Raw genomic sequence first — 26,892 nt, forward strand, 5'->3', positions numbered from 1 at the left:
TGGCGTGTTTCTCCTTGGATTTATCCTGAATGGGACTCTCTGTGCTTCCTGGACTAGATTAACTATTTCCTTACTCATATTAGGGAAGTTTTCAACTATAATCTCTTCAAGTATTTTCTCAGTCCCTTTCTTTTTCTATTCTTCTTCTGGAACCCCTATAATTCGAATGTTGGTACGTTTAATATTGTCCCAGAGGTCTCTGATACTGTCCTCAATTCCTTTCATTCTTTTTTCTTTATTATTCTCTGCCGTAGTTTTTTCCGCTATTTTATCTTCCAGGTCACTTATCCGTTCTTCTGCCTCAGTTATTCTGCTATTGATTCCTTCTAGAGAATTTTTAATTTCATTTACTGTGTTGTTAATGATTGTTTGTTTGTTCTTTAGTTCTTCTAGGTCCTTTTTAAACGTTTCTGTTATTTTCTGCATTCTATTTCCAAGATTTTGGGTCATCTTTACTATCATTATTCTGAATTCTTTTTCATGTAGACTGCCTATTTCCTCTTCATTTGTTAGGTCTGGTGGGTTTTAACCTTGCTCCTTCATCTGCTCTGTGTTTCTTTGTCTTCTCATTTTGCTTAACTTACTGTGTTTGGGGTCTCCTTTTCATAGGCTGCAAGTTCATAGTTCCCATTGTTTTTGGTGTCTGCCCCCAGTGGCTAAGGTTTGTTCAGTTGGTTGTGTCAGCTTCCTGGTAGAGGGGACTAGTGCCTGTGTTCTGGTGGATGAGGCTGGATCTTGTCTTTCTGGTGGGCAGGTCCACGTCTGGTGGTGTGTTTTGGGGTGTCTGTCACCTTATTATGATTTTAGGCAGCCTCTCTTCTAATGGGTGGTGTTTTGTTTCTGTCTTGCTAGTTGTTTGGCAGAGGGTGTACAGCACTGTAGCTTGCTGGTCGTTGAGTGGAGCTGGGTCTTGGCATTGAGATGGAGATCTCTGGGAGATTTTCACCTTTTGATATTATGTGGAGCTGGGAGGTCTCTGATAGACCAATGTCCTGAACTTGACTCTCATACTTCAGAGGCAAGGCCCTGACACCTGGCTGGAGCTTCAAGAGGCTGTCATCCACACGGCTCCAAATACAAGGGAGAAAGAAAGAAAGGAAGGAAGAAAAAGATAAAATAAAATAAGATAAAATTAAAAAGTTATTAAAATAAAAAACAAAAAACAATTATTAAAAAATATTTAAAGAAATTTTAAAAAAAGAAAGAAATAAAGAAGAGAACAACCAAACCAAAAAACAAATCCACCAATGATAACAAGTGCTGAAAACTATCCTAGAAAACCACGCCCCCCCCAAAAAAAATAATGGACAGAGAGAACCCTAGGACAAATGGCAAAAGTGACACTATACAGAGAAAATCACACACAGTAGCATATGCATACACACTCACAAAAATAGAAAAAGGGAAAAATATATATATATCGTTGCTCCCAAAGTCCACCTCCTCAATTTGGGATGTTTCATTTTCTATTCAAGTGTTCCACAGATGCAGGGTACATCAAGTTGACTGTGAAGATTTAATCCGCTGCTCCTGAGGCTGCTGGGAGAGATTTCCCTTTTTCTTCTTTGTTCGCACAGCTCTTGGGATTCAGCTTTGGATTTGGCCCTGCCTCTGTGTGTAGGTTGCCTGAGAGCGTCTATTCTTTGCTCAGACAAGATGGGGTTAAAGGAGCAGGTAATTAGGGGGCTCTGGCTCACTCAGGCCAGGGACAGGGAGGGGTATGGATGTGGGGAGAGCCTGTGGCTGCAGAGGCCAGCATGACATTGCAACAGCCTGAGGCGCGCCGTGCGTTCTCCCGGGGAAGTTGTCCCTGGATCACGGGACCCTGGCAGTGGCGGGCTGCACAGGCTCCTGGGAGGAGCGGTGTGGATAGTGACCTATGCTCGCACACAGGGTTCTTGGTGGTGGCAGCAGCAGCCTTAGCATCTCATGCCCGTCTCTGGGTCCCGCGCTGATAGCCACGGCTCACGCCCGTCTCTGGAGGTCCTTTAAGCAGCGCTCTGAATCCCCTCTCCTCGCGCACCAGGAAACAAAGAGGCAAGAAAAAGTCTCTTGGCTCTTCGGCAGCTCTAGACCTTTTCCCGGACTCCCTCCCAGCTAGCTGTGGTGCACTAGCCCCCTTCAGGCTGTGTTCACGCCGCCAACCCCAGTCCTCTCCCTGCAATCCGACCGAAGCCCGAGCCTCAGCTCCCAGCCCCCACCCGCCCCGGCGGGGGAGCAGACAAGCCTCTCGGGCTGGTGAGTGCTGCTCGGCACCGATCCTCTGTGTGGGAATCTCTCCGCTTTGCCCTCCTCACCCCTGTGGCTGCGCTCTCTTCCATGGCGCTGAAGCTTCCCCCCTCCGCCACCCGCAGTCTCTGCCCGCAAAGGGGCTTCCTAGTGTGTGGAAATCTTTCCTCCTTCACAGCTCCCTCCCACTGGTGCAGGTCCCGTCCCTATTCTTTTGTCTCTGTTTTTCCTTTTTTCTTTTGCCCTACCCAGGTACGTGGGGAGTTTCTTGCCTTTTGGGAAGTCTGAGGTCTTCTGCCAGCGTTCTGTAGTTGTTCTGTAGGAGTTGTTCCACATGTAGATGTATTTCTGACGTATCTGTGGGGAGGATGGTGATCTCCACTTCTTACTCTTCTGCCATCTTGAAGCTCCTCCTATGGGTTTTTTTTTAAATATAGAAAACAATGCACAGGTTTTGTTTTCAATAATCTTTTTATTCAATTCTGCACGTGAAGCAATTATTTTATGTTTGAAATACCACTAATCATTTTGCCATAATTTGAAATTCTGTAGGAATTTCCAGGAATGCCAAAGTAGCTGAATATATATTTTTCCTTTTCTCCATTATAGTATATATGAATCCCATCTGTAAAATGTCATAAAAATATTTCAGCATTGGTTCCAGTCCTTTGTCAACCCATACTCATAATTATTTGCACTAGCTTGCTGTCACATGTTCAAAGGGAAAAAATCAGACAGAATAAGTGGTACATTACGAATCATGAGCATTTTTCATTATTATTTCCATCAATAAAATGTAGGATTAAGTGGCTTAATCATTTAGTTTCTAGGTACCACCTCATTTTGGAAAGCTACCTGGGATGTCTTTTGGAGATTATATTTAAAAGAAATTTAGACTGGAAAAGACAAATATGAGACTAAAATAAAATTGTGAAGGTAGTATTGATCAATATGAGAAGCATATTAACAGGACACAGGAAGTAGTTACACTGAACACCTTCTCCATGCAGGAGCTTCATGGAAAGAGACGCCATTATAGTTTTACCTATAGGCTTCCTTCCGCCACTGCATTTTGTAAACTCATGTTCCTGCTCACCTCTGAAGTGTTACTCGGTGTCATTTCTGCAATCCCGCACTGCAGCAAACAGCACTCTGTTATTTGGCAACAGGAAATATTTCCTTTCTTCAATACGGGCATATCCACTTTTTGTCCTCTTTGCTCTGTGTTGTTCACTCAATCTCAATCACTCTGTTCAGTGTCCCCAATTCTGAAACCTTCTTTTCTTTTTTTTTTAATTTTTTGGTTACACCGCACGGCTCGCCAGGATCTTCCCCAACCAGGGATTGAACCCAGGCCACCACAGCAAAAGCCCGGAATCCTAACCACTAGGCCACCAGGGAAGTCCAGAACCTTCTGATTAAAACTTGTCCTTCACATCTCAATCACATATCATTTTTTTCCAGAATACGTTTATTGATGGCTACCCAATACCATCAATTTTAAGTGGGTTTAATGTCACTACATGGCATTTTCATGGTAATCATTAGTTGTCATAATTTTAGAATTCCTCAAATTTTATCAAACTTGTTTTTGTTTCTTTAACCCTCAAAATTGTAAGTTTGATGGAATTTTAGTTTTAGGGATCTTTACATACCTAGTATCTAACATATATACATGGCATAAGTTCTCAATAAATATTAGCATGAATTGGTTATTTATAAAATTCCTCTCATTTTTCCTCTCAAAATGTTCACTCCTCAGATTTTCATATACAGTAAAGTGTCTTACAAGTAGAACTTCTGTTAAGTATTTTCTAGACTATTTAGTCTTGGGTCTATTTACCCAATAAGATGATAGTAAAATATGGTTATGCTTATAATCTCTCAGATCTTAACAAGTTGATACTTTTTGACAATGCAAAAATATTTAAAGATTATTTATATGTTAACTATACATACTCCTCATTTTCATGTTTTGTGTGGGTGCTACAACTTTGTAAGTATAACGTATAGTTTTAAAGCAATACACTAAGCTTATGAAAATGAGAAAAACTTTAACAAATTAATTCAAATAAGTTAAAAATATAGATTTTAGCAATGTTGTGTCCCTCAAGGATCTATGAGACTCAACAGTTTGTTAAAACAACACAACCTGCGATGATCAGAATGTACCAGGGTGAATTTAAAAATTAAGCCTGAGGCAAATCAATAAGCAAATTCCTCTCAAAATTCAGGACCCATCAGGAGAATTTGCATTTCATAAAACCACAATGTTTCAGGTTAGAGTAATTACTCAAGATGTTAGCAAAGTGTATGTATATGAGGTTTTATAACAGTAAAAAGATAAAATACTGCAGGAGAAAGAAACACTGACAAACACCCAACATGTGTGAGAGACATTTAAGCAGTTTCCAGGGTTTACTCTCAATTGCATAGAGTATAGTTTGTCTCTAGATCATAAACCACCAATATCCATGTACAGTAACTTGATTTCAGGAAAGAACCAGTCTCACTCAAGGAGGTATTTTTTATAACCCTCTGGCTGCATGACCAAACTTCAATGCAGAAATCAAGAGACCAAAACAGAAATCAGGTGTAAACCATCATTATGGATATTTTCTATACAAACTGGATTGGCAGGGATACATTATTTCTGGAAGATATAGAAGAGAACCATATCCTCGACTTTCAAGCTTCTAGGGGTTACCTTCATTCCTTGACTTGTGTTCTCACATCCCTCTAACCTCTGTTTACATCATCACATCTTTTTCGCTGACTCTGACTCTCTTGCCTCCATTTTATACAAACCCTTATAATTACATTGGGGCCATCCAGATAATACAGGATAATCTCTCCATCTAAAGGTCCTTAATTTAATAACATTTGCAAAATCCCATGCACAATGTAAGATAATATATTCACTGGTTCTAGAGATTAAGGGGTGGATATTTTGGGAATCTTCCACAGATTTTTTAAAAATTTATGCATTGAGTGTGGACAGTTAGAGAGCTCAAATGCAAATTATATTTTCCATTTTTAAATTCCTACAGACTGGTGGGACCATAATTATCCTGTAAGTTTATTTATTGTACTTCTACTTGCAGAGATCCCATCATCCTTGACCTATGCGTACCTTTATCTGTAGAGATACGTTTAATTGCTCATCTTGAAATAGTGTTCACAATCTGTCCCAACTTTCTCCTCTAGCATGGTGTTCACCTATTTGTTGAGTTTCTGTAATTTATTTCCTATCTGCCCAAACTTCTTGCCACCTTTTCTTTCCTCCTGAAATAACATTGCCAATAAATCATTTTCCTCAGTAGTTCTCCCTTTTAAAGGTTAATTTAACTTTTCCCAGGAATCCTAGACTATTGTCATTTATGTTTAAGTCTCTTTCACGCTCATTTGGAAAAGCTGATTTATCCACCAAATATGTATTTTCATTGCCTGCTCATTGTTTAATCATGGTTTGAATCTAGCTTTTGACAGAAAAGGACTAAGTTTCCTAGGATAATATCTTAAAGGTATTATTAGCCACTTATACACTTTAGATTGAGTATGCCAAAAAGTTTACCATAGGTGACATCTGTGGACATTGGGGCTATCAGTAGCATGTTTGTAAACCCCACAAATAAACTTTAAGCTAAACTTAAAGTTTACACTTTCGGTTTACACTGTCCAATTATACTTTACTTTGAAAATTTTCCTCAACTCACAAAGAGCATGGTTCACAGGTGTCAGGGCTTATAATACTATGACAAGTCAGATGTAGAGCAGATGGACATAATGTCCAGCATATCCTATACATTTCTCAACAGATCATCTGATGTTCTTGGTTACACTAAGACGCATGTCTCTGACATGGAACAAGTCAACTTCATGCTTTCGAGAAGGAGACATGTGAACTGCCAACAAGAGTCTTCTGTAATAGTTATAACCCATAAAGCAGGAACCAAAAGACGAAGAGACTTTTATGATTATTCAAGTGTTCACCACCCACAAGGTGTCACAGGTCATTTTAATACATCATTTAGTGAATACAGATTGAATACTCCTTATATCCAGCAGGACCCAACCTAGATCTTCATTTTCATATAGAATAATAGATTATATCAGACAAATAATTTCACTCTATAGACACTGTAAATGCACTTAATAGACAATATCATTTTTTGTTCTCAACCTCACAGGAGGCACCAAGACAAAGTAATATTTTCCACTTTGCATTAACTATTTATTGGCTCGCTGTCAATCAACATTCAATTCTCTTTCTTGCCATTTGTCATTAATCTTCACCCATACCCTCACTTCTAGGGTATAATGGTTAAGCAAGCAAGAGGACTGACCTGTAGAGATGGCAGCAATATGAGTCTGCTCAGTGGTTTCCAACTGCCAGTTATATGGAGAAATATTAGATAAGTACATGAATATAGGACCAATTCATCCACTGGTGGAAAGAGGCAGATTAGACAAGTAAATAAAAGGACAATTATTCCACAAAAGAATAATTATTTCTCTAAGAATTTAAAAGAATAGTCATTGTGTCATGTTAGGCAATCAAATTTTCCTTCAGAAAATTCATAAAGTCAACACATTATCTGGCACTACAATTTGAGGCAGAAAGAAAAAAAAGTAGAGTAAAATGCATGAAAGTTCTTGTGTCATCCCCCATTATCTCTTTCCTGTCTTCCCAACAGTATCTTCACCATTGATCCACCAATGATCTCTTACACACATATTCATTCAATCATGTGAACTGTCCCTTGAGTTTCTTATAAATTCTCAACTTCTCAAGCAGGTGTTTCAATCATCTGTTATAATTTTAAATTATCTAGGTTTTTTGCGTGTGTGAATTTAAAGCAAATGATAAGTCCATTGTACATTTAAAAAAATAATAATTTCAACAAGTTTGAAAACTCCCAAAGGCAATCAACAACTTGAAAGTGACTCTTGAAAAATAGCTACTTTATGAGGTAAGAATGGCAAGTTTGTTGCCTTTTTGACGAGGGGTATGAAAGAGGAACTTAAAACTAACTGGGAAAATTTTAAAGTGAGAGATCTTTAGAAGAGCTAAGATAATAAATTCTTCACACATTCTGGGATGGAAAAGCCAAAAACCCAGTAAAAATTGAAAGCCTGAGAGACTTGAAAACTTGTTGGGGCTGTGAATGTATTCTTTAACCCACATACATCTTAATTGGCAGAAAACCTAATTGGCTTGAAGAGTCTGAGCAGTCTTTGAAAATCCTTGCCTGACCCCTGAACCATACCTGCGCAGGAGACATCACTATGGAGACAGTCTAGAAAGAAATCAACCAACAATTGTACACATGAGGGATGTAAATTTAAAAATTTGAGTCCAGACACATTAATTGGATAAGCAAATTAGAATTTGATTTCTTTCAAAGAACAAAGCAGACTCTAAAGTCATTACAATCATTTTTAAAGAAAGTGTCCAATTTCAACAAAAAATTACTAGATATATAAGGCAATAAGAAAGTATGACTCTTATTCTGAAAAGAAGCAGTCAATATAAACTAACTTTAATTAGGCCCGAATGCTGAATTTAGCAAACACTTCAGAGTTTCTGTTAGTATATTAAAAGAAATAAAGTAATAAATCCTGAAAATTAATGCATAAGTGGGAAATCTCAATTTTTAAAAAAGAGAATTAATCTTGTTGAAAATTTAAAGCTGAAAAATATAATATATTGAATTGAATGAAAAATACAATATTGATATATTTATTAGGTTGGTCTAATAAAGATTTATGATGGCACAATAAAAAATACATTCTCCCCAGGAATATAAGATACCCTGTTGCATAATAAGGTCTTAATAAAAGTATTTATTGAGTGAATGAATGATGAATAAAGGCCTAAGGAATTTTATTGGGATGGTATTTACTTAGTAAGTGCACTGTTCTTACTTAGATTGTCTATGTATGTTGTATACGCATTCATGGAGTTGAGAGTGTAACTAATGGTACTTGAGCACCACCACCAAGAAACTCATTTGTCCTGTAATTTGTGTAGCAAGAAAGGAATGTTTTTGCTCAACCCTAATCTACTGTACTATTCTCTCTTTAAAGGCAACCAGTCTTTAATGACAAACAGTAGTATCAGTTTCATAGGTATGTTTCAAGATAATTCAATGCATGTACTTGCATCTAAAGTTAATTTCTTTCAGCTTTACTGTAGCAAATTTACATACAATAAAATTTATTCATGTAAATTTTCCATTTGATAAACTTTGATAAATGTAAAAGAAGTATAACCACCACCACAATCTAGTTTTAGAGCACTGCTACACCCTAGATGTTCTTTCATACTTTTGCATTCAATTAATCCTCAGATAATTGGTCCCAGGCAATGAATCACCAGATTTCTGTCAGTATAGTTTTGCCTCATATATTTTTATATAAACAAAATCATGCAATATGCAGCTTTTTGTGTCTGACTTCTTTCAGTTATTATCTATTTTTTTAACAGTATTATGTTATTGTTTTATCAGTTGTCTGTTTCTTTTTCTATTTCTGGGTAGTATTCCATGGTATGGATACACCATATTTTATCTATTTATTAGTTCATTTAATAATCATAAGAATCATTTTAGTTGATTCTTTTGATGAGGAGCTCTTATGAATAAAGTTTCTATGAGTACTCATTTGTATGTCTTTGTATGAACATAGAGTTTATTTCTCTTTGTTATATACAGAGGAGTACAAATGCTTAGTCATTTAGTAATTGTACATTTAAATTAAAAAAAAAAAACCTTCCAAATTGTTTTCCAAAATCATTGTACCATTTTGCAACTGAATCAGCCAAGTGGAAAATCCAATATGGAAACTTATAAAGAAAATCACCTGTCTTCCTAAGGTAGTTCCTGATGGTTGATCGGATTTGTTCAACTGGAAAACTGATGTGGGCGGTCTGGGTACAACTGAGTCATCTCTGAAGGTTCCCATTATTCTGGTGCTTGGAGTACTTTGATAGTGCCCTAAATTAAATGTTGCATGAATCAAATTTGGCAGATATGGTCTCATTCCATGTCTGAAGGTGTGCTGTATTCATGAGAAATTTTCCAGAAACCAAGACACTGTAGAAATGAGGAGGTGAATATTAGGGGAGAGACAGATGATTTCCTCTTTTTCTTTCACATCACTGCATGTCTTCTGGGCAAGGGATATTGGCAGCTTTTTTCCAGACTATTTTCTAAGCATATTTGGTATAGCAAACAGCCTTGGAAGATGGAGATAAAGCTTCCCTCAGCTTCCTGACCAGGATAATAAAGGTAATGTCTCTGTCCAGGGCAAATTTTGAGCAGGTTTTCCAGTAGCACATTATAAGATTAAAGATTAAGAAGTGCGGGGTCCCTCAGCTGTAACTCAAACCCACTGTATATTTAGCATCAATCTATGCCACTTTACATCACCCCCATGATACTTGGAGGTAAGGAAATAAATGCAACATGAAACTTAGGCTGCCTTCTGTGCTGTGAGAAAAAATGTGTTTGTCTCTGACCCAGGAGTCTATGTCTTCTGCCACCATATATAGACCTGTGGCACCTTAATTTACCAGCCTACAAGTAAAGTAAACTCTCAAACCCTTCCCAGTTCTTGACATCTTGATCTCATGGAGCTTACATTCCAGTATGCGGAGGGAGACACTAACACAGTAAAGAATTGGGTATTAGTACTTCAGGTCATAGAGCATGATGCAAAAGAATAATTCATATAAAGAGGATAGAATGATGGTTGTGGATGCTGTTTTATATGCGGTGATCCAACATTGAATAGAGACTTAAAGGAAATAGGAGTGTGAATTATCAAAATATTCCAAACAGATGGCTGCTTCTTTATGTAAATCCTCAAAATACTTTAGTTGGAAATATTTTGTACTGTTTGAATTTGGTTAATAAGATGCATGTATTAGCTTTCTCAAAAAAAAAAAAAAAAACTAAAATTAAACTTAGTGGAAAAAAGATAAAACAGGCCGAAAAAGGCAATCTGAAAAGACCTAATGAAGGTACAGCTAAGAAATATCCATTCTAGTTAGATAACTACTTAGAGAAACCTAAGCAAGTAAATAGTAAAATTGATTTTGCCATTGTTAAAAATAAAATAATTTTCTTAGGCTTTTTGCATGTCTTAATTTATATCCCCATATTTCAATTTATATTTAGTTGAAAAATTTGTGTCTTCAAAATGATGCAGATTAAAATGTATAGTTTTAGTTTGAGTATATAATGTTGCTAAACCCATACAAGACAAATGTTCCTCCTCCTTATTCTCATTAGGTAAAATTGCACATTTTGAAATAAAACACAGTGAGAATATTTTTTTCTCTGTTTTGTGGGGGAAAATAAAAGGGTGAATAGATGTACAAAACCTCTGATCCCAGAGGCATAGAAGCAGTTGGATTACAGGCGTAAATTTCAATACTTACCAGGATTCTGATACACATAAGGTATTGCAAGATATTATTACTGTGTTTAACAAGTCAGTTTTCATAGGGTTAATGACATTTTGTAACATATATGTTATTTGTCATGACTGTTTTTTGTTTTGCTTTGGTTTAAAGAAGTAAATGTACAGGATGTTTTATAGTCTTAGTTATGTTTACAGTAATGAAAGGGAAAAACCTACAACAAAGATTACTCTACCCAGCAAGGATCTCATTCAGATTTGATGGAGAAATTAAAACCTTTACAGACAAGCAAAAGCTAAGAGAATTCAGCACCACCAAACCAGCTTTACAAAAAATGTTAAAGGAACTTTTCTAGGCAGGAAACACAAGAGAAGGAAAAGACCTACAATAACAATGCCAAAACAATTAAGAAAATGGTAATAGGAACATACATATCGATAACTACCTTAAATGTAAATGGATTAAATGCTCCAACCAAAAGACATACTGGCTGAATGGATACAAAAACAAGACCCGTATATATGCTGTCTGCAAGAGACCCACTTCAGACCTAGGGACACATACAGACTGAAACTGAGGAGATGGAAAAAGATATTCCATAAAAATGGAAATCAAAAGAATGCTGGAGTAGCAATTTTCATATCAGGCAAAAGAGACTTTAAAATAAAGACTATTAGAAGAGACAAAGAAGGACACAACATAATGATCAAGAGATCAACCCAAGAAGAAGATATAACAATTGTAAATATTTATGCACCCAACATAGGAGCAACTCAATACATAAGGCAAATGCTAACAGCCATAAAAGGGGAAATTGACAGTAACACAATCATAGTAGGGGACTTTAACACCCCACTTTCACCAATGGACAGATCATCCAAAATGAAAATAAATAAAGAAACACAAGCTTTAAATAATACATTAAACAAGATGGACTTAATTGGTATTTATAGGACATTCCATCCAGAAACAACAGAATACACTTTCTTCTCAAGTGCTCCTGGAACATTCTCCAGGATAGATCATATCTTTTGTCACAAATCAAGCCTGGTAAATTTAAGCAAATTGAAATCATATTAAGATTCTTTAACACCTTTTCATACTCACAATACATTTATTCACTAACTTTACATTCCTTTTAGTAAAAACTTGCAAATGTATTGACTTAAGTTATTTTCCACTGCAAAGCTTTTAGATATTTAAAATTATTCTTGTTTAGGTTCTTAAAATTGAAGACCATTTTTCATGTAAAATATGAGATGATAAGAATATAATGAGAATTTGCAGAAATAAGCAATTTTTATTTAAGAAGAAATGTTTTATGACTTGCATTGAATCTATTACCCTAAAATATATAATTTTGGCTGAAATGAACATGGATAAAGAATGAGAAATCTCATTCACTGTGGGCCATTTACATATTCAATCCTGGGACATCTTCATGATACAAAAATCTGTTTAAATTTATTTTGCTTTTTAAGGATGTCCTTTTATAGATGCTACAGAATTTGGAAGTTTTAATATTTTGGTAGAACACATAGACCTCTTTCCTCTAACACACACACACACACACACACACATTTAAATTCTTTAACAAAATTAACAAAAATGACTAACTGGTATTTTATCAATGCATAGTAGCAGAGTTTAAGTGCTTATGATGTCACCTAGCTGATTCAGCTGGAAAAAGGCAGGCGTTGATATATTGGTATGTTTTCTGCCCCATACTGGTGAGGAAGCAGGCTACTCAGGGAAATTTGATGGAAAAGGAAATAAGCAAATTGAAAGCTCTTGACAAGACTCTCTGATCTGTGGAGCTGACGTGCTTTAGTTCTTCGTATACTTTCCTCTCTGCTCTCTGTACATCCAGTGATGGCCGAACATCTTTTTTATCTTGGGATATTTTTGCATTTTTATTAAATTTTGGGATCCATCAACCTCACTCTGTTCTCTGTGGTAAATGCCTACTCTCGGTTTTGTAGTCATAAAAACATGTCATTCTCAATATCTAATGGAGCTAGATGCCTAATTCTAAGTCATGTTGGAGCGCTAGTAGGCCTGAAAGAGACAGTCTGATCCCAGAACTCTCTGTATCTGGCTCCTCTTCAGGGTCATTAACTAGAGAAAATAGTAAACGGAAGAGAATTCCATAGAAACACAGAGATAATGCAAAATTCATGAACTATACTCTAGATAAAAGGAGAATAGCTTTAGTGTGTTGAGCTCCAAGAATTAAAAGCAATACAGGAGAACCACTAGAAGGGAGAAAATCAAATTGGTGTTTTTGTGAAGAGAGCAACAAGATGAAAAGTTTGTGTTATATCCTGAAGGTTATTCCAGTTTCTGTATGATGACATTCTGTACGATATAAGAATGAAGTGTTTTGCAAACGCTTTATGGTCTTTTTACTGCTCACTATGTGTTGTTTAGATTATTGAGTAAAACTAAGCATTTGTTTTAAATTTCTGACAAGGGAAAACAACTAACAAGCATAAAGTTGTGTGAATTTGGGAAAGCAGGGGAAGTTTAGATTGCATAAAAAAGATGAATATACATATATCTAGGAACACGCACTGAAGTATACTGAAACAAATACTGTTTATTCAAAATTCCAAAGTTGTAATTTATTATACATTGCCTAATTCTACAAAGACACAAATAATTACTTTGTAGTTCTACAGAGACACAAATAGATGGTGGTGGTGTGTGATTAATTAATCAAATCTTAAATCTGAGGAAGTAATCAAAACTCTGTGTATGTGTGTGTGTATATACATCTATATACCCACGTTGTTCTGCAAGCAGAGTACTGACATGACCTTGCCACAGTGCTAGAAGTAAGACCAAGTGACAGTGAGAAGAAATAATATATTCCTTAATAATTTTATCAATGCTAATTTTGGTGATTGAGAATAAATGAGGAGACTTATGATAGGATTAGGTGAATTAAGGTTCAGATATATCTGAAATGTAATTGACTTTATAGAATGAGAAAGTGTCCAATTACCTAAGCTATGGCTCCATTCTATCTTTTGTTTCCTCATCCTGTTGGTTCTTTATTCCACAACACCTGCCAATCAAACCTCCTCCACTTCACTCTCACTACCAAGTTCAAAAAATAGCTTCTTGTGTTTTTTCCTCTTAATTTCATAGAAATAATGGAATTTTGTTGTTACTAGCCACAGAGAACTGCAATAATCCTTTTGGTTGAATAAATCCTTCACTTTGATATATTGAACTATCCTCAAATAACCCAATAGATTCATGTTATCTGTTTCTTGCCAGGACCAATATAGAGCAATGGACTGTGATATCATACCACCATGGAGAACTAAGCAATTTGGTCAATTGGGATAATAAATAAATTTTAAGGAAAGTGAAATTTTGGGGGGAAATGATTCTGAGAGAAAATATAAAATAAATTACAGAATGAAATATTTATAAAAACCCTAATTTCTGTGAAAAATATTTTGGCTTTTTTTTTTTTTTGTATTAGAAAGTGCCAAGACAAACATGGCACTCTAGAAGTACAGCATTCATTTGGGAAGATAATGTTATCCTTTTTTGTTTCCATGACTACCTGTTTAATAGAGTGGGAGTCTCTTCAAATATGATATTTCCCCTCTACTTCAATGATAATCCTACATTTTATAACCACTGCCCTCTTAATCTTATAGGTACCACTTTTAGAACAAAACCAGGGGTGCACATATATTTTACTCTTTACTTTTTCTATATTTACCTAGAAAATTGAAATAAATATTTTGGCTACAATCAATATAGTGAAAAGGTATGGTTTAAATTCTGCCTTTCAACTCGTTTCAGAAATTGCCCAAAGACTTTTTATAGATATGTCACCAAATTGATTAGCCAAATGACCAAAAAGAATATAAAAGGGTGCTGAATGCCAGAAAGAAAATGTAAATTAAAACGGCAATGTGATACCAATACACACTTACCAGAATCACTAAAAATAGCCAAAAAATATCAAGTGCAGGATAACATATGGAGTTCATTTATTTTCATTCTCATCTCCTCCTATTCTTATTTTCTAACGAAGCCTAATGAATAAAGAGTTTATTTGTTTGTTTGCTTGCTTTAACCTTCACTGTAATGACAGTGTCAAGAGCACACTGGAGTTACAGAGGACACTCAACCATCTCCTAAATGACTAATAACCCCATTTGTTTAGGACATCAGTTCATTTCTCATGCAAACACAGACACACACACAGACAGACAGACACGCACACACACACCACACACACAAGGAGACACTTCTGCAAATCTTGTTGTTCTGGGTGTCAGTTTATTTAATTGTAAGTAATTGTAAGTAAAGTAAGAGAGTAATTATAAGATATGTGGAAACTCTCTGTAATACCCTAGAGCTGACAGAGATCAACTTACCCTATAGCAGGGAACCTCACTTGTTTGGTCAGGCCTAAGATGATCCGGAGTTGCTGGACAAACAGTGAGCCACCTGCATAGTATGGGTGGTAGAGATGGCAACCAGCCACCAGTCGTATGCTGTGGGCATGCAGTGATAGTCTAGGGGAGGGCAGAAGACCTTCAGAGCATGGGGTTGTACAGGAGCTGGAGAAATGGAAGTTCTAAATACGATTCCCCAAGCCACCAGCAACTGCCTGTGGGCTCTGTGGGGCTCTGTAGAACCCTCAGGCTGGTCAGGGGCTCTAGTCTCAGAATGATGAGGGCTGTGAAACGGCTATTTCTGCAAGGTCAGAGGGACCAGATATAGTCTAATCTGGGCAGGCTCCACCTGATGCCATCACACCCACATGGCAGGACCCTCTCACCCCCAAAATGAGAGGGTGTAATATCCCTCCTTTGGTTTCTCCTGAGAATGTTTAACACCCTGCTTACGTTAAAGGATTAATACTTAAAGGAATTTCTTTGTTTATCACAGAGCATATATGAAGGGTACACTCAGAGCTGAGGGGCAGTTAATTGATAAGTGACACTGGAGGCCATCCAGAATTCTCACTTCCTTATCTGTTTCACCTAGTGGGAAACATGAGACCATAATAGTTGCAAAAATAGAGTGAAGAGATAGGTATTAGTATTCTAGGGTTGCCATAGCAAAGAACCACAGACTGGGTGGTGTAGACAGGGAAAATATATTTTCTCCATTCTGGAGGCTAGAAGTCTAAGATAAGGTATTCTTTGCATATAGATGGCAATGTTCTCTCTGTGTCTTCATATGGTTTTTCCCTCTATGAGTATTTGTGTCCTAATCTCTTTTTATAAGGATACAAGTTTTATTGGATTAGGGTCCATGCATATCATCTCATTTTACATTAATTAGTTGTTTAAAGATTCTATCTCCAAATACAAATACATACTGAAGTACCAGGGGTTAGAGTTTCCACACGAAATTTTGAGGAGACACAACTGAGACCATAACAGAACAGTAACTGTTTCTCTAATGACAGACAATTCTTCTGTAATAATCTATTTAAGATAGATCAACTAATTCAGTCGCCAACTCTCCTACTCTGACATTATCTTTCAGGGTATTGGAATTTCCATTCCTAATTTCAATCCTGCCATCATGGTGGAAAGTGTCTTAATAATAGTCATACTTTCACTGAGATAGTATTCCATTATATTTAAGCCATCTTCTTTTTTTTTTTAACATCTTTATTGGAGTATAGTTGCTTTACAATGCTGTGTTAGTTTCTGCTGTATAACAAAGTGAATCAGCTATATGTATACATAAATCCCCATATCCCCTCCGTCTTGCGTATCCCTCCCACCCTCCCTATCCCACCCCTCTGGATGGTCACAAAAGCACGGAGCTGATCTCCCTGTGCTATGCAGCTGCTTCCCACTAGCTATCTATTTTACATTTGGTAGCATATATATGTCAATGCTAATCTCTCACTTCCTCCCAGTTTACCCTTCCCCCTCCCCGTGACCTCAAGTCCATTCTCCACGTCTTCATCTTTATTCCTGTCCTGCTCCTAGGTTCATCAGAACCATTTTTTTTTTTTTTTAGATTCCATATATATGTGTTAGCATACGGTATTTGTTTTTCTCTTTCTGACTTACTTCACTCTGCATGACAGAATCTAGGTCCATCCACCTCACTACAAATACCTCAATTTCGTTTCTTTTAATGGCTGACAAATGTTCCATTGTATATATGTGCCATATCTTCTTTATCCATTCATCTATTGATGGACACTTAGGTTGCTTCCATGTCCTCGCTACTGTAAATAGTGCTGCAATGAACATTGTGGTACATGACTCTTTTCGAATTATGGTTTTCTCAGTGTATATGCCAAGGAGTGGGATTGCTGGGTCATAGGTAGTTCTATTTTTAGTTTTTTAAGGAACCTCCATATTGTTATCCGTAGTGGGCTTATCAATTTGCACTACCACCAACAGTGCAAGAGGGTTCCCTTTTCTCCACACCCTCTCTAGCATTTATTGTTTGTAGATTTTTTGATCATGGCCATTCTGAGTGGTGTGGCATGATGCCTCATTGCAGTTTTGATTAGCATTTCTCTAATGATTAGTGATGTTGAGCATACTTTCATGTGTTTGTTGGCAATCAGTATATCTTCTTTGGAGAAATGTCTATTTAGGTCTTCTGCCCATTTTTGGATTGGGTTGTTTGTTTTTTTTGATATTGAGCTGTATGAGCTGTTTGTAAATTTTGGAGATTAATCCTTTGTCAGTTACTTTGTCTTTAAATATTTTCTCCTCTTCTGAGGGTTGTCTTTTCATCTTGTTTATGGTTTCCTTTGCTGTGCAAAAGCTTTTAAGTTTCATTAGGCTCCATTTGTTTATTTTTGCTTTTATTTCCATTTCTCTAGGAGGTGGGTAAAAAAGGATCTTGCTGCGATTGATGTCAAAGAATGTTCTTCCTAAGTTTTCCTCTTAGAGTTTGATGGTGTCTGACCTTATATTTAGGTCCTTAATCCATTTTGGGTTTACTTTTGTGTATGGTGTTAGGAAATGTTCTAATATCATTCTTTTACAAGTAGCTGTCCAGTTTCCCAGCTTCACTTATTAAAGAGGCTGTCTTTTCTCCATTGTATATTCTTGCCTCCTTTATCAAAAATAAGGTGACCGTATGTGCGTGGGTTTATCGCTGGGCTTTCTATCCTGTTCTACTGAGCTATGGTTCTGTTTTTGTGCCAGACCATACTGTCTTGATTACTGTAGCTTTGTAGTATAGTCTGAAGTCCGGGAGCCTGATTCCTCCAGCTCCATTTTTCTTTCTCAACATTGCTTTGGCTATTCTAGGTCTTTTGTGTCTCCATACAAATTGTGAAATTTTTTGTTCTAGTTCTGTGAAAAATGTCAGTGGTAGTTTGATAGGGATTGCATTGAATCTGTAGATTGCTTTAGGTAGTAGAGTCATTTTCACAATGTTGATTCTTCCAATCCAAGAACATGGTATATCTCTCCATCTCTTTGTATCATCTTTAATTTCTTTCATCGGTGTCTTAGAGTTTTCTGCATACAGGTCTTTTGTCTCCTTAGGTAGGTTTATTCCAAGTATTCTATTCTTTTTGTTGCAGTGGTAAATGGGAGTGTTTCCTTAATTTCTCTATCAGATTTTTCTTTGTTAGTGTGTAGGAATGCAAGAGATTTCTGTGCATTAATTTTGTATCCTGCTCCTTTACCAAATTCATTGATTGGCTCTAGTAGTTTTCTGGTAGCATCTTTAGGATTCTCTATGTATAGTATCATGTCATCTGCAAACAGTGAAAGCTTTACTTCTTCTTTTTCAATTTGGATTCCTTTTATTTCTTTTTCTTCTCTGATTGCTGTGGCTAAAACTTCCCAAACTATGTTGAATAATAGTGGTGAGAGTGGGTAACCTTCTCTTGTTCCCAATCTTAGAGGAAATGGTTTCAGTTTTTCACAATTGAGGACAATGTTGGATGTGGGTTTGTCATATATGGCCTTTATTATGTTGAGGTAACTTCCCTCTATGCCTATTTTCTGGAGAATTTTTATCATAAATGGGTGTTGAATTTTGTCGAAAGCTTTTTCTGCATCTACTGAGATTATCATATGGTTTTTATCCGTCAATTTGTTAATATGGTGTATTACATTGATTGATTTGTGTATATTGAAGAATCCTTGCATTCCTGGGATGAACCCCACTTGATCATGGTGTGTGATCCTTTTAGTATATTGTTGGATTCTGTTGGCTAGTATTTTGTTGAGTATTTTTGCATCTATGTTCATCAGTGATATTGGCCTGCAGTTTTTTTATTTTTGTGACATCCTGGTCTGGTTTTGGTATCAAGGTGCTGATGGTTTAATAGAATGAGTTTGGGAGTGTTCCTCCCTCTTCTATACTTTGGAAGAGTTTGAAAAGGATAGGTGTTAGCTCTTCTCTAAATGTTTGATAGAATTCACCTGGGAAGCCATCTGGTCTGGGGCTTTTGTTCGTTGGAAGATTTTTAATCACAGTTTCAATTCCAGTGCTTGTGATTGTTCTGTTCATATTTTCTATTTCTTCCTGGTTCAGTCTCAGAACGTTGTGCTTTTCTAAGAATTTGTCCATTTCTTCCAGGTTGTCCACTTTATTGGCATCTAGTTGCTTGTAGTAATCTCTCATGATCGTTTGTATTTCTGCAGTGTCAGTTGTTACTTCTCCTTTTTCATTTCCAATTCTGTTGATCTGAGTCTTCTCCTTTTCGTTCTTGATGAGGTGGCTAATGGTTTATCAATTTTGTTTATCTTCTCAAAGAACCAGCTTTTAGTTTTATTGATGTTTGCTATAGTTTCCTTCATTTCTTTTTCATTTATTTCTGATCTGATCTTTATGATTTCTTTCCTTCTGCTAACTGTGGGTTTTTTGGTTTTTTTTTTGGTTCTTCTTTCTCTGATTGCTATAGATGTAAGTTTTGGGTTTTTATTTGAGATTTTTCTTGTTTCTTGAGGTAGGAATGGATTGCTATAAACTTCCCTCTTAGAACTGCTTTTGCTGCATCCCATAGGTTTTGGGTCATCGTGTTTTCATTTTCATTTGTATCTAGGTAGTTTTTGATTTCCTCTTTGATTTCTTAATGACCTCTTATTGTTTAGTAGTGTATTGTTTAGCCTCCATGTGTTTGTATTGTTTACAGTTTTTTTCCTGTAATTTATATCTAGTCTCATAGCTCTGTGGGCATAAAAGATACTTGATATGATTTCAATTTTCTTAAATTTACCTAGGCTTGATTTGTGACTCAAGATATGATCTATCCTGGATAATGTTCCATGAGCACTTGAGAAGAAAGTGTATTCTGTTGTTTTTGGATGGAATGTCCTGTAAATATCAATTAAGTCCATCTTCTCTAATGGGTCATTTAAAGCTTGTGTCTCTTTATTTATTTTCATTTTGGATGATCTGTCCATTTGTGAAAGTGTGGTATTAAAGTCTGCTATTGCTATTGTGTTACTGTCAATCTCCCCTTTATGGCTGTTAGCATTTGCCTTATGTATTGAGTTGCTCCTATGTTGGGTGCATAAATATTTACAATTGTTACATCTTCCTCTTGGACTGATCCCTTGATCATTATGTAGTGTCCTTCTTTGTCACTTGCAATAGTCTTTATTTTAAAGTCTATTTTGTCTGATATGAAAATTGCTACTCCAGCATTCTTTTGATTTCCATTTGCATGGAATATCTTTTTCCATCCCCTCATTTTCAGTCTGTCTGTGTCCCTAGGTCTTTAGTGAGTCTCTTGTAAACAGCATATATACAGGTCTTTTATTGTATCTGTTCAGCCAGTCTATGTCTTTTGATTGGAGCATTAATCCATTTAAATTTAAGGTAATTATCGATATGTATGGTCCTATTACCATTTTCTTAATTGTTTTGGATTTTGTTTTGCAGGTTGTTTCTTTCTTTTGTTTTTCCTGACTAGAGAAGTTCCTTTAGCATTTGTTGTAAAGCTGGTTTGGTGGTGCTGAACTTCCTAGCTTTTGCTTGTCTGTAAATGTTGTAATTTCTCCATTGAATGTGAATGAGATCCTTGCTGGATAGAGTAATCTTAGCTGTAGGTTTTTCTCTTTCATCACTTTAAATATGTCCTGCCACTCCCTTCTGGCTTGCAGAGTTTCTGCTGAATGATTAGATGTTAACCTTATGGGGATTCCCTTGTATGTTATTTGTTGCTTTCCCCTTGTTTCTTTTAATATTTTTTTCTTTGTATTTAATTCTTGATAGTTTGATTAACATGTGTTTTGGCATGTTTGTCCTGGGATTTATCCTGTATTGGACTCTCTGCGCTTCCTGTACTTGATTGAGTATTTCCTTTCCCATATTAGGGAAATTTTCAACTATAATCTCTTCAAATATTTTTCTCAGACAATTTCTTTTTATCTTCTTCTTCTGGGACCCCTATAATTTGAATATTGGTGCATTTAATGTTGTCCCAGAGATCTCTGAAACTGTCCTCATTTCTTTTCATTCTTTTTTCTTTATTCTGCTCTGTGGTAGTTATTTCCACTATTTTATCTTTCAGGTCACTTTTCCGTTCTTCTGCCTCAGTTATTCTGCTCTTGATTCCTTCTAGAGAATTTTTAGTTTCATTTATTGTGTTGTTCATCATTGTTTGTTTGCTTTTTAGTTCTTCTAGATCCTTGTTAAACATTTCTTGTATTTGCTCTATTCTGTTTCCAAGATTTTGGATCATCTTTACTATCATTACTCTGAATTCTTTTTCAGGTAGACTGAAAAGACTATTTCCTCCTCATTTGTTTGGTCTGGTGGGTTTTTACCTTGCTCCTTCATCTGCTGCATATTTCTCTGTCTTCTCATTTTGTGTAATTATTGTCTTTTGGGTCTCCTGTTTGCAACCTGCAGGTTCATAGTTCCCATTGTTTTTGGTTTCTGCCCCCAGTTGGTGAGGTTGATTCAGTGACTTGTGTAGGCTTCCCAGTGGAGGGGACTGGTACCTGTGTTCTGGTGGGTGGCACTAAGTCTTGTCTCTCTGGGGGGCTGGGCCATGTCCAGTGGTGTGTTTTGGGGTGTCTGTGAACTTAGGCAGCCTCTCTGCTAATGGTTGGGGTTGTGTTCCTGTCGTACTAGTTGTCTGGCATGGGACATCCAGCACTGGAGCTTGCTGGCCCTTGGGTGGAGCTGGATCTTAGCATTGAGATGGAGATCTGTGGGAGAGCTCTTGCTGATTGATATTACATGGGGCCAGGAGGTCTCTGGTGGTCCAATGTTCTGATCTCGGTTCTCCCACCTCAGAGGCTCAGGCCGGACACCAGCCTGGAGCACCAAGAGCCTGTCACTGGCCTGGGTTTAAAACTGGGGCCATACAACTTCCACACAATGTCATACAACCTACATTTCTACTTACAATGTACTTTATTTGGTTTAATTTGCTTTATCACCTCATAAGCCTGAGTAGCACCTTGGAATTTAAAGATGTGCTAACTTTTTTCCAGACTTTGTATTTATTCTGGTTATTTAAATTTCTATGTTATGTTCAGTTTATTTATTTATTTATTTATTTATTTATTTATTTATTTATTTATGGCCATGACGCACAGCTTGCAGGATCTTAGTTCCCCAGTCAAGGATCTAACATGGGCTCATGGCAGCGAAAGCACTCAGTCTTAATCACTGGACCACCAGGGAATTCTCTGTTCAGTTTATTTTTCTTAGTTTTTTAAAAAATTTAGTCATCATGCCATAGTAACAATTGCATTTAGAATCAGTCCAGAACCTGCTTTTCAGTATTATTCCTCTCATGTAATTTTAGAGAATGCATAGGACCTCGTCTTGTGATGCAAATTTTGTGCTAGATCAAATCATGTTCCTGCTGCACAGAAGAGCTACTGATGTCCTGCCTAAACCTGGCTGAATCTTCTCCATGTAGATTTAAGGATATATATCTTTGTATATATAACTATATATGTATCTTTGTATATGTGTGTGTGCCTAAATTGTGTATTTAAAATATGAATATTTTACATACATTTTATACGTGTGTGTGTTTCTCATATGGGTTGTCACAGGTGGAATTTATTGTCGATTTTTCATTCTCACATACAACAGATAATGAGTCAATGCTTTAAAATTTATGGAAGAGAAATGATATAAATATGCTCCGTTTTTTAACTTCAGAGGATACTAAGAGATATTATGTTTGGATGATGCTATACATTATTAAACCAAACTTGTTGTTTTGCTACCTAATCTTTTCCTTCTTTCTTTCCATGCCTCCATTTATTTTGAAGAATGAGTGAAGAAAGCTGCTGTTCAGGCAGACAGTTCAATTTATAAACTCTCAGGGAAAATTTCCTCTCAATTGTGTGAATAAGATCACAAAATGAGATTCACTATAAGCTTTATATTTATAATAATCTTAAATGGAACAGATGGCAGTTCATTTCTGTTACTTTATGTTGGGCACGTAGAATCATTTAATTTTTGTATCAGTCTTCCTATTTAAGGTAGAATGTGCTAAATTATTGATATAATTTGCCTAGTTTATTTCTTTAAGTCCTCTCTTTACAATTATAAATCTGGTGTTTGAAATATAAAGCATATTTCATAATTTAAAAAATCTATTATGCTCATATATTTTCTATTAAATTTTATATACACTACCAAAAGTAAAATACATAGCTAGTGGGAAGCAGCCGCATAGCACAGGGAGATCAGCACGGTACTTTGTGACCGCCTGGAGGGGTGGGATGGGGAGGGTGGGAGAGAGGGAGATGCGGGAGGGAGGAGATATGGGAACGTGTGTATATCTGTAGCTGATTCACTTTGTTATAAAGCAGAAACTAACACACCATTGTGAAGCAATTATACTTCAATAAAGATGTTTAAAAAAAAAAACTCAAATTCATTATGCATTGAGATAAAAAACAAAATGTATTAGATTCTTCCATCCTATCATAAGTAATCATAAATGTAATCATAATGAGTCCTAATAAAAGATTGCCTGTATTAGTTCACTAATACAAATAATAAAATGAGAATCTAGATATTCCCTAAAATGTATTCTTTTGGGTATATTTTAACTTCTCCAAAGATATAATTTATACTATTTATATGTACAGTCGACCTTTATTTAGATGTTGCAAAAGATAAATGTCAAGCAAAAGTGCTGTTGAAAGTAATCAAAATATCAATTTATTGCAATATTGGGTAAATTAAGTCACATAAAGGGTTCCCAAAGGAGAATATGAGCAGGGTCAGTGAACTGTAGGAAGTATGCAGAATGGGAGAGCCTTTTTCCCCCAGGACCCAGTTATTGTTAGCCTTGTCATATCAAGAATGGATATAGCTCTAAAATTAGGAGAAACTTCAGGTCTTTATAAACATGACTGAGAAATAGGATATTCTGTTTATGTTTCTTTCCAAGTATATCCAGCTTCCAATTGCTTCTGGCCACATGCATTGCTACCATCTGAATCTGAGCCACATCCATTGTCACTGGTATTATTGCAAAAGCCTCTCAGATTTTCCTGTCTCTTCACTTGCTCCCCTGTGTTATTCTCATTACATAATCAGACGGATCCTTTTATAATGAAGGTCTAATCACGTCAATGCTGGGTTCAAAATTGTAAAATACTTCCTCATTTACTCAAAGAAAAGACAGTCCTTATAGAGGATTGTGATTCAGCTAGCACACTGTGATTCAGCCACCACTGACTTCCTCAAGGAACTTATCTCCTTATAGATTTTCCTTTCACAGTGCACTTCACCCACGCTGGTCCCCTCTGGGTCTTTCAGTGACCCAAACAACATCCCCACCTTATAGCATTTGCACTGGCTCTTCCCATGGTTAACTCACATATCCTAGAAAGCTGCTCAAATGTTGCCTTCACAATGAGGTCTATTTCTTTGAACTCCAATTATAATCACTAAAGTTCCCGTTTCTAACTTGCCTCTGCATTGCCCTTTCCCAACTCTGCTTTATTTACATGAATAATCTTTAATGCTTGATATACTAGATAACATATTCTTATATTTCATGTTTATTTTGTGTTGTATCCAGCTAGAATAAAACTCTGTCAGGGGCTTCCCTGGTGGCGCAGTGGTTGAGAATCTGCCTGCCAATGCGGGGGACACGGGTTCGAGCCCTGGTCTGGGAAGATCCCACATGCCGCGGAGCAACTAAGCCCGTGAGCCACAGCTACTGAGCCTGCGCGTCTGGAGCCTGTGCTCCGCAACAGGAGAGGCCGCGACAGTGAGAGGCCCGCGCACCGCGATGGAGAGTGGCCCCCGCTTGCCACAGCTAGAGAAAGCCCTCGCACAGAAACGAAGACCCACACAGCCAAAAATAAATAAATAAATTTATAAAAAAAAAACAAAAAAACAAAAACTCTGTCAGGGCAAAGACCCCTCTCATTTTCATTCATTGATCGGTCCCAAGTGCCTCAAAGAGTTTCTGGCATATAGTACGTGTATACCTCAAAATTATTGTATGTGGAAGAAATATTATAGAAAATACTTTTAAAACATGCTTTGAGGAAGTAATCTATATATATATTTTTTTGCTTTTAAAATAATTTAACTAGTACTGTATACAGATACAAAACTCTAATATGGAGGCAATTTGATATAGAAGCAGTTTAACACAGAAGTTATTTAATATACAGAAACGTTACAAAGTTGTTAGTTTTGTGTAAAAAGGAAAAGGGAGGAGGTTTTTTCGTTGTTTTTTTTTTTTGAGAAGAAAGGAGGAACAAAAGGAATACCGTGTTTATCCCAGCAATTAAAGCAGCTGATACCTCCAGGGTGGAAGACTCAAGCCTACACTAGCTGCTGCATTTTGTATAGAGATGCAGAAGAGTTTCTATGTCACCTGAAGCTGGAATTGCCAAAATGGTGTGTTTGCTGGGCTGCTAGATTCCAGAATTACCCAACTGCTATTGTTGCTTCAGCAACTTTTAGCAACTTCTAGCAACTGCCTTGATGTTTAAGCCAGAATTAGAAAGATGCTTTTTTCTGTCCACCTCGCTATGTCATACTGACAGAACTGAACAGAAATTCTCTGTAAAGAGAGCTTAAAAAAGTATGATTTGTAGATTTCCTCATACAGCAGAGAAGGCTTGGTATGGAACTGAGAAACAATGGAAAATAGCCAACACAGCAACCAACTACTTTTAGCAATTAAATCCAAGTCTCTTTTTTGGCACATACCAGGTCAATGAGTTACAGGGAATTTTACATGTTAGTTATATTTTTTTCTCTGACTTTTTTCTATTACATAAATATAAGTTGAGAAATAAATAACATGAAAAACATGGACCGTTTTTGCCATGTGCAATGGCCAGCGTCATTTCACTGGTACCAAACAATGACTTTTCATTTTGGTTTCCTTCAATTTGTTACAAATTATAGTAGCTTTAATTAATCTCTCCATGACTACATTTTCTATTTTATAATGCTCGATTAACATTAAATAACATGTTCCAAGCCACCAGATTTGATGATTTTTTAAAGAGATTAAATATGTTTGATCACTAGAATGGTTTCCGGAGATTTCATACCTTTGGCGGACACTTTTTTCTTCACGAATCACATTGTGAATTACACTTTCTAGAATAGTAAACATAGTTGGATATTTCCTGAGATGTGTAAAAGCAAGACTATTTTCCCACTAAGCAGAAGTAATATACACATGGAAACACTAACATGCCAAAAATGCATACCAGAAAACAGATTTATACATGATGAATATTTATAAACTTCATTATATGCAGTTTCCTTGCCAATCTTCTAATCCTCCCTACACAAATCAAAAACTTTCCATATTCTTTCCTTGAAAGAAATATAAAATCAAAAGTGAGAGTTGAAGATTTCATCAAGAAATTGTCACCTTAAAAACAAAGAGATTATTAGTCAAATAATAATTCACAATCACAAAATTCAAAGTCTTGAGCTAAACAAGGACATTTCAATAAGCAAATGTTACAATCAAGACTTTAATTTAAACACTGGGCAGTCTCTCTCTCAGAAAATACAAGTTTGTGAAACAGGAATCAAAACTAAATATCAAGATCATGAAGGAACTTATCAACTGTTATTATTTTTGGATATGATTCATTCTATACACTGTTGTTTTATCTTTAAAAATAGTTTAACATTTCTTAAAAATTGTACAGGTAAATTGATTTGGTCATATTTAAAATCAGTCTTAATGTACGTCTTCATAAAGAAACAAGGAAAGAAAAAATAAAAATAAGAGCAAAAAGAAAGCAGAACAATAATGTCTTGACAAGAAAACAAAATTT

At 36.2% G+C, this 26,892-nt stretch overlaps 1 long non-coding RNA gene across 1 annotated transcript in view; it reads left to right on the forward strand.

Moving 5' to 3' along the window:
- Positions 1-26,624, forward strand: part of LOC309660195 — a 112,816-nt gene extending 86,192 nt beyond the window's left edge. The window contains exon 2 of the long non-coding RNA XR_014263258.1: positions 24,870-26,624. This is a non-coding gene — a long non-coding RNA (uncharacterized lncRNA). The remainder of the gene's footprint in view (positions 1-24,869) is intronic.
- The last annotated feature ends 268 nt before the right edge of the window (positions 26,625-26,892 follow it).

This window comes from Balaenoptera physalus, assembly GCF_965194825.1.
Source record: "Balaenoptera physalus genome assembly, chromosome: 4".
NCBI lineage: Eukaryota > Metazoa > Chordata > Mammalia > Artiodactyla > Balaenopteridae > Balaenoptera > Balaenoptera physalus.